This window comes from Marmota flaviventris, chromosome 10 (genome assembly GCF_047511675.1).
Source record: "Marmota flaviventris isolate mMarFla1 chromosome 10, mMarFla1.hap1, whole genome shotgun sequence".
Lineage (NCBI taxonomy): Eukaryota > Metazoa > Chordata > Mammalia > Rodentia > Sciuridae > Marmota > Marmota flaviventris.
Window position 1 is genome coordinate 101,058,398 of NC_092507.1, and position 7,708 is coordinate 101,066,105.

General features: G+C 36.4%; 1 long non-coding RNA gene across 1 annotated transcript; it reads left to right on the forward strand.

Annotated features, from left to right (window-relative positions):
• Positions 1 to 4,306: 4,306 nt before the first annotated feature.
• Positions 4,307 to 6,226, forward strand: LOC139707475 (uncharacterized). Its single transcript, XR_011709034.1, has 2 exons — positions 4,307 to 4,635; positions 5,431 to 6,226. It is a non-coding gene; the product is annotated as an uncharacterized lncRNA (long non-coding RNA).
• Positions 6,227 to 7,708: the final 1,482 nt, after the last annotated feature.

Consider the following 7,708-nt stretch of genomic DNA (forward strand, 5'->3'; position numbering starts at 1 on the left):
CAGAGATGTGGAGTAATGAGAACTCTAATCCATTGTTACTGGAAAAGTAAAATGGTCTAACCTTTTTCAGAAGACAATTTGACAGTTTCTTGAAAAACTAAATATGCTCTTACCATACTACCTAGCAATCTCATACCTTGGTAATTACCCAAATGTGTTGAAAGCTTATAGTTACACAAAAACCTGCATATGGATAGTTATAAAAGCTTTACTCATAATCACCAAAATTTGGAATTAGCCAATATATCCTTAAGTGAATAAATGGATGCCTAAACTGTGTTACATCCATACAATGAATATTATTCAGCGCGAAAAAGAAATGAGCTATCAAGCCAGGAAAAGATATGGAGCAACCTTGGAAGTATATTACTATGTGAAAGAAGCCAATGTAAGGGTCATATACTGTATTATTCCAACTCTATGACATTTTGAATAAGGCATGACTATGGAGGCAATTAAAAGATAATGGTCTTCCAGGGATTGAAGGAAGTGAGATATCAATAAATACATCTTTAAGGCAGAGATAGTATCTGGAATGATCATATATGGGTGGATACATGTTATTTTACATCTGTGAAAACACAATGAATATACAACACAAAGAGTGAACCCTAAAGTAAACTATGGATTTTGATTGATAATGATGTGTCAATGATACAAATATACGTATCATACTGGTGTAAGATGTTGATGTCGGAAAGCCTATGTGGGGATAGAATGATGTATACTCTCTGTGCTTTCCACCCCAGTTTGCTATAAATTTTAAAGTGCTCTAAAAATAACATCTTTTTTAATATTTATTTTTTAGTTGTAGTTGGACACAATACCTTTATTTCACTTATTTATTTTTATGTGGTGCTGAGGATCGAACCCAGGGTCTCGCACGTGCGAGGCGAGTGCTCTACCGCTGAGTCACAACCCCAGCCAAAAAAAAAAATAAATAAATAACATCTATTAATTTAAAAAACACATAGTATTTAAATTCTTTTAAAATTAAGGTAATATACAGCATTAATAGCCCAAAGAAGAAATGATCATTATCAACTGATACAGAAAAAGCTTTTGACAAAATTCATTACCCATCCATGATTTCAAAAATCTCTAAACAAACAAGAAATAGAGAGTAGTTTCCTCAACCTGACAAAGAATATCTAGGAAAAAAAAAATATAACTAGTACCATACTAAATGGTGAAATTCTAAATACTTTCCCCTAAGATCATAAAGACAAGTTTGTCTTAAGATCATAAACAAGACAAGCTCTCACACTATTCAACATTGTACTAGAAATCTTAGCCAGGGGGGGCTGGGGTTGTGGCTCAGTGGTAGAGTGCTCGTGTACCATGCATGAGGCACTGGGTTCGATCCTTTGCACCACATAAAAATAAAATACAGATATAGTGTCCACCTAAAACTAAAAAATAAATATTAAAAAAGAGAAAAAAAAGAAATCTTAGTCAGTATAATGAGGCAAGGAAAATAAATAAAAGGCATACAGGTTGTATAGAAAGAAATAAGTCTGTTTTATTTGCAAATGATATAATTATCTACATAGAAGATCACAAGTAATCTATAAAAACACCTTGTAGAACTAAAATATGATTTATAAAGATCACAGGATGCAATGCAATATCAATGGAAACATTATGTTTCTATATGCTAGAAATTGTCTATTGGAAATGTAAGTTTAAAAAATTATAATGGCTTTCAGTAAAATTAAGCAGTAAGGTATAGATCTATTTAAACTTGTACATGATCTGTACGCTTAAAATTTAAAAAATGTTGGGCTGGGGATATAGCTCAGTAGTAGAGGACTTACCTAGCATGCATGAGATCCTAGATTTGATTCTCCAGCATTGAAGGAGAAAAGCTACAAATGTTGATGAAAAAAATAAAGAAGACATAAATAAATGGAGAGGCATATCATATTCATGGGTGAATACAGTAAATGATGTAAATTTTCCCTAAACTGATCAACAGATTTAATGCAATTCCAATAAAAATCAAAGAGAATATTTTATATAGACAGGCAAATATTGTCTTATTTTGAAAAGTAAAGGAACTAGAATAGTCAGAATAATTCTGAAGAACAAAGTTGGAGAAATCATATTAGTTTAAAATTTACTATACATTACTGTATCCAGCACAGTAATGCTGTTTTAGTAAAGGTAGAGAGAGTAAAGTTAATGAAATAGAATAGAGTCCAGAACTAGACTCAAATATGGCAAATTGGTTTAAAAAAAATGGCAAATTGGTTAAAAAAAAAGTGTAAGAACATTCAATGGCAAAATATAGTCTTTAAAAAAAAAAAGGTCTAGTGGGGGGCTGGGGTTGTGGCTCAGTGGTAGAGTGCTTGCCTCACATATGTGAGGCACTGGGTTCGATTTTCAGCACTGCATATAAATATGAACAAAATAAAGGTCCAACAACAATTAAAAAAATATTTAAGGGCTGGGGATATAGCTCAGTCAGTAGAGTGCTTGCCTCAGGTACACAAAGCCCTAGGTTCAATCCCCAGCACCACAAAAAAATAAATAAATAAAATAAAATTGGAACAATTGGATGGTCACTAAAAAAAAAACAAACAGGGCTGGGGTTGTGGCTCAGTGGTAGAGTGCTCGCCTAGCATGCAGGAGGCACTGGGTTCGATTCTCAGCACCACATGATGTAAAATAAAGATATTGTGTCCACCTAAAGCTAAAAAAAAAAACCTAACTTGACCTAAATCCCATACCTTATAAATAATACAATATCTAAATGTAAAGCATAAAACTATAAACATTCAGAAGAAAGCATAGGCAAAGTGTTTGTTTGTAGATATGATGCCAGGAATACACTCCATTAAACATTAATAAATTAGACTTCACTGAAATTTAAAACATTTACTCTACAAAGGCAATACTAGGAGAATGAGAAGACAAACTACAGCCTGGGAGAAAATATATATAAATCACATTTACAACAAAAGGCTTGCATTCAGGGCTGGGGAAGTGGTAGAGGAAGTGGTAGAGAGATTGCCTAGAATGTCCTAGGCCCTCTTTTCCATCCCCCAGCACCGCCAATAGAAGAAGAAGAAGAAGAAAAAAGACTTCTTTGAGAATTCTCAAAATTCAATAGTAAGAAACACATGAACCAATTTTTAAAAGAGCAAAGGCCTTGAACAGAAGACTTCACTAAAAAAAGATATTCAAATGGCAAAATAAATACATTAAAAGATTTTTAATATTATTAGCTACTGGGAAAATGCAAATTAAAGCCATCATGAGTTCCCACTATCTGCATTTTAGAATTGCTAAAAACTAAACTAAACTAATAATACCATTATGTTCTGGTTGGTGGGACTGCAAAATGGTAGAGCCACTCTGGAGAACAATTTGGAAGTTTCATACAAGTTAAACGTACATCTAGAAATCCCATTTCTGGGTATTTACTTAAGAAATAAAAATGTACATTCCCTCAAAAACCTGTGCAAGAATGTTTATGGTGGCTCTGCTCATAATATCAAAAAGAAGTGGATATGATTCAAGTGTACTTTGGCAAGTAAATAGATAAAAAAACAACAACTATGAAGCGTCATATTTCATATTGTGGAATACTACTCAGCAACAGGGATTAAGCTACTGATTTCTGCAACAATATAGTTGAATGTCAAAAACATCATGCTAAGTGCAAGCCATATGCAAAATAGTATATACTATATTATTCCATTTGGAATTTATTCCAATAAGAGTACCTACTATATAATTTATTTGAAATTCCAGAAAAAGCAAAACTCATTTATAATGACAAAAACCAGATCAGTGATTGGATAGATATTGTTTGGAAAATGGCAGGAGGGAGCTCTTTGGAAACATGAAGATGTTACATATCTTGATTGTGGTTGTGGATATGTGTGGATATACATTTGTTAAAACTCAAAGTTGAAAATGTTCACATCTTATGACCTAGCCAGCTGACTTTTAGGTAAAGTTCAATGTTCATCAAACCACTGTTAGAGACCCATGATTTGAGAATTACCAACTCAATTCAGTGTGTCTGAACTACAATCTTTGAACCCACAGTTCCTCAAAATTCCTTTTCACTATTTAAATGGTATAATCTATGTTAAAGGAGATTGAGTTTATATTTTTAAATATTAATAACTTTTAAATCACTAACATACAGAAGTATTTTGTTAAAAATAATAAAACAGTGGTGCACACCTTTAATCCCAGAGGCTCTGGAGGCTGAAGCAGGAGAATCGCTTGTTGAAAGCCCACCTCAGCAATGGCAAGGCACTAAGCTGTCAGAGTCTGTAAACAAGTCAAAATAACACCTGGCATTTAGCCAGGGGAATGTTAGAGTTCGTAAACAAGTCTGGATGGTGCCTGGCAAAATGCCAGAGGGAGTGGTTTGAGAAGTAACAAAAGCGAGCCATTAAGTGTGGAGATTTCTTATTGGTTCAGTGCTGTATCGAGTTTATGCTAATTAGATAAGCTATGTGGAATGTATAAATACTGCTCCTGTCCTGCAATAAACGGCTCCTACTCCTGCTGTATCAACGTACACAAGTTATTCGTCACCCCTCCTGATTATTCTGCTGCAGCTGGACTGCGGCAGATGGTGGCCCGTTACGGGGAGCCCCGGGACACTCGGGGGTAAGTGACGAAAAAAAAAAAGCTGCCCGTCCATAGATAGGACGGGAGCAATCTGCTCGTCCCTAGGCAGATAGGGCAAGAGGAAAAATGATCATTTTAAGAAAATGGAGAAGATTGATACAGTATGTTTGTGTCTTGTTTTGTCTAAGTATATTGTATTGTCTTTGTGATGAAAATATGGAAGTGGTGAGAAGTAAATTACTAAGGGAAGAAGGCACCCCAGTGGAACCAAGAATAGTTAGGGCATGTGTTGATAAGATCCCAAGAACTCTAGTCAGAAAGAAAAAGAAAGTTCAGAAGAAGAAGGATTATCAGGAAAAAAGTTGCAGCAAAAGGCTATTACTAAATACTTTTCGTTACCGGAGGGTGTGTGAAGCGGAGAGGCGGCTGCCGAGTGTGCAAGCCGGTCACAGCGCAGCAAGGATTTTCCAAGAGGCGGCGGCGACTGGCCCTTCCCCGCCACCTGGCCGGGGAGCTGGCTCTTCCACTGCCGCGAGCCCAAATCTAGACCTGACCTGGAGGCACAGTCTCGCAGGCTCTTGCTCCCTGTGCCCAGTAGCAGTTTGAGTCCGGGACACTCCCCAGGGCCATCTGGGGCTGCCCAGGACGCTAAGCCGGCAAAAGACTGCTACTGGTGTCCCTGATGTTTGGTCATTTTCAATGCCAATAACTAAGCTACAATGGTTCTCCCACACCTGGAAGCTGATGAGTAATGAACACTATTAATGCTTATTTCAAATGCAAAAAAAAACCTTGAGATAATGTACTAAATTGTTCAGAAGGTTGTTTTCTTAGTTGAATGCTACAGGATTTTCTTTAGCCATCCGGAGTTCATGCCTTCGTCCCAGTGCCGATAAAGACCAAGGTGGAAGAATTTCCAGTGTTGCTGAAAACCGGACGAGACTTCAGCTGAGAACCGGACGAGACTTCGGATCAAGCTAGCTGCCTGCAGAACTTACCTGAACTGTGAACTTAAGCTAGCTGCCTGCAGAACTTACCTGAACTGTGAACTTAAGCTAGCTGCCTGCAGAACTTACCTGGACTGTGATTTAAGCTAGCTTCCTGCAGAACTTACCTGGACTGTGAGTTAATCTATTTGAGACACTGCTTTACCTGGACTGAGACAACAAACTGTAATCTATAACAAATTGTAACTCGGTATCTTTGCTAACAGTGTCATTGCTGGTATAATTTTTCCAAGGGCTTCTTGCATGGAGCCATCAAGTGGCTTGGTATTGTGGCATTTTGTATCCTCCCTTTCTGTTTGTAGCAGGTTATTTATGGTGTTTCTCTAAAAACCACTATGGTCGTTATTTAAATTAAACAAAAGGGGGAAATGTTAGAGTCTGTAAACAAGTCAAAATAACACCTGGCATTTAGCCAGGGGAATGTTAGAGTTCGTAAACAAGTCTGGATGGTGCCTGGCAAAATGCCAGAGGGAGTGGTTTGAGAAGTAACAAAAGCGAGCCATTAAGTGTGGAGATTTCTTATTGGTTCAGTGCTGTATCGAGTTTATGCTAATTAGATAAGCTATGTGGAATGTATAAATACTGCTCCTGTCCTGCAATAAACGGCTCCTACTCCTGCTGTATCAATCTACACAAGTCGTTCGTCACCCCCTGGTTAGTTTGCCCAGCCAGCCTGGCTGCGGCACTAAGCAATGCAGTGAGAACCTGTTTCTAAATAAAATACAAAATAGGGCTGGGGATGTGGCTCAGTGGTTGAGTTCAATTCCTGGTACCAAAATAAACAAACAAATAAATAAGTAAACAAACAAAACAATACCAATTGTGAATAAAATACCCACAAAGAGGCTGGGGTTGTAGCTCAGTGGTAGAGCACTTTCCTAGCATGTGTGAGGTATTGGGTTCAATTTCCGACACCACATAATAATAAATAAATAAAACAAAGGTCCATCAACAACTAAAAAAAAAAAAAAGATCCCACAGGAATATTAAGCTTGAAAGTAATGAGACTAAAGCTTCATGCCCCTCTCTTCTGAAACCTGGTTACTAATTTTGTATTAAGAATTTGTATATTTTTTCTTTCTTTCTTTTTTTTATTTACAAAGGAGGCCTGTATTTATTAACTCTAGACTAGATTTTTTTTAACAAAATGGAATAGAAAATGTTTTTTTTTTAACTTTTTGTTTCAGTTTTTATAATGGGTCAGTATAAGAAAATATTTCCTATCAGGGTTTATATTTAAACACCCCACACTCCACACACACATTAGAAATTCAGTGGAGTGTAGAAACTCATGCACATGTACCCAAGTATGTATGTGTATATATATACATACATACATACACACACACACACACACACATACACACACACACACACATACATTCACCCCAATTCTGTTTATCAGAGTGGATATTTGGAAACAACTCAAATGCCCATCAATATGACAATAAGTAAATATACTCTCTCTCTCTCTCTATATATATATATATAGATAGATAGATAGATAGATATATCTATATATAGATATAGATATAGATATATAGATATATAGATAGAGAGAGAATTTTTTAATATTTATTTTTTAGTTTTCAGTGGACACAACATCTTTATTTTATTTTTATGTGGTGCTGAGGATGGAACCCTGCGCCCCGCGCATGCCAGGCGAGCGCCCTACCGCTTGAGCCACATCCCCAGCCCCAATAGTTGAATTTTTTTTGTTTTGTACCAGGGATTCAACCCAGGGGCTCTTAACCACTGAGCCATATCCTAAGACCATTTTTCAATGTTTTATTTTGAAACATTGTCTCACTTAGTTGCTTAGAGCCTCCTAAATTGCTGAGACTGGCTTTGAGCTTGTAATCACCTCAAGCCTCCTGAGCCTTTGGGATTACAGGCCTGTCACCACACCTAGCTTATGCAGTTGAATTTATATAGCTAAAATGAACAAACCAAAGCTATAAGTGTCAGGCTAGATGACTGTCATTAACACAATATGAAGTAACAAGCAGTTGAAGAACATTATCTAAAGCATGATCTTATTTAGCTAAAGTTTAAAACAATTTGAAAAACATTACTATGTCTGGAGACTATGTATTGTCTCTAGA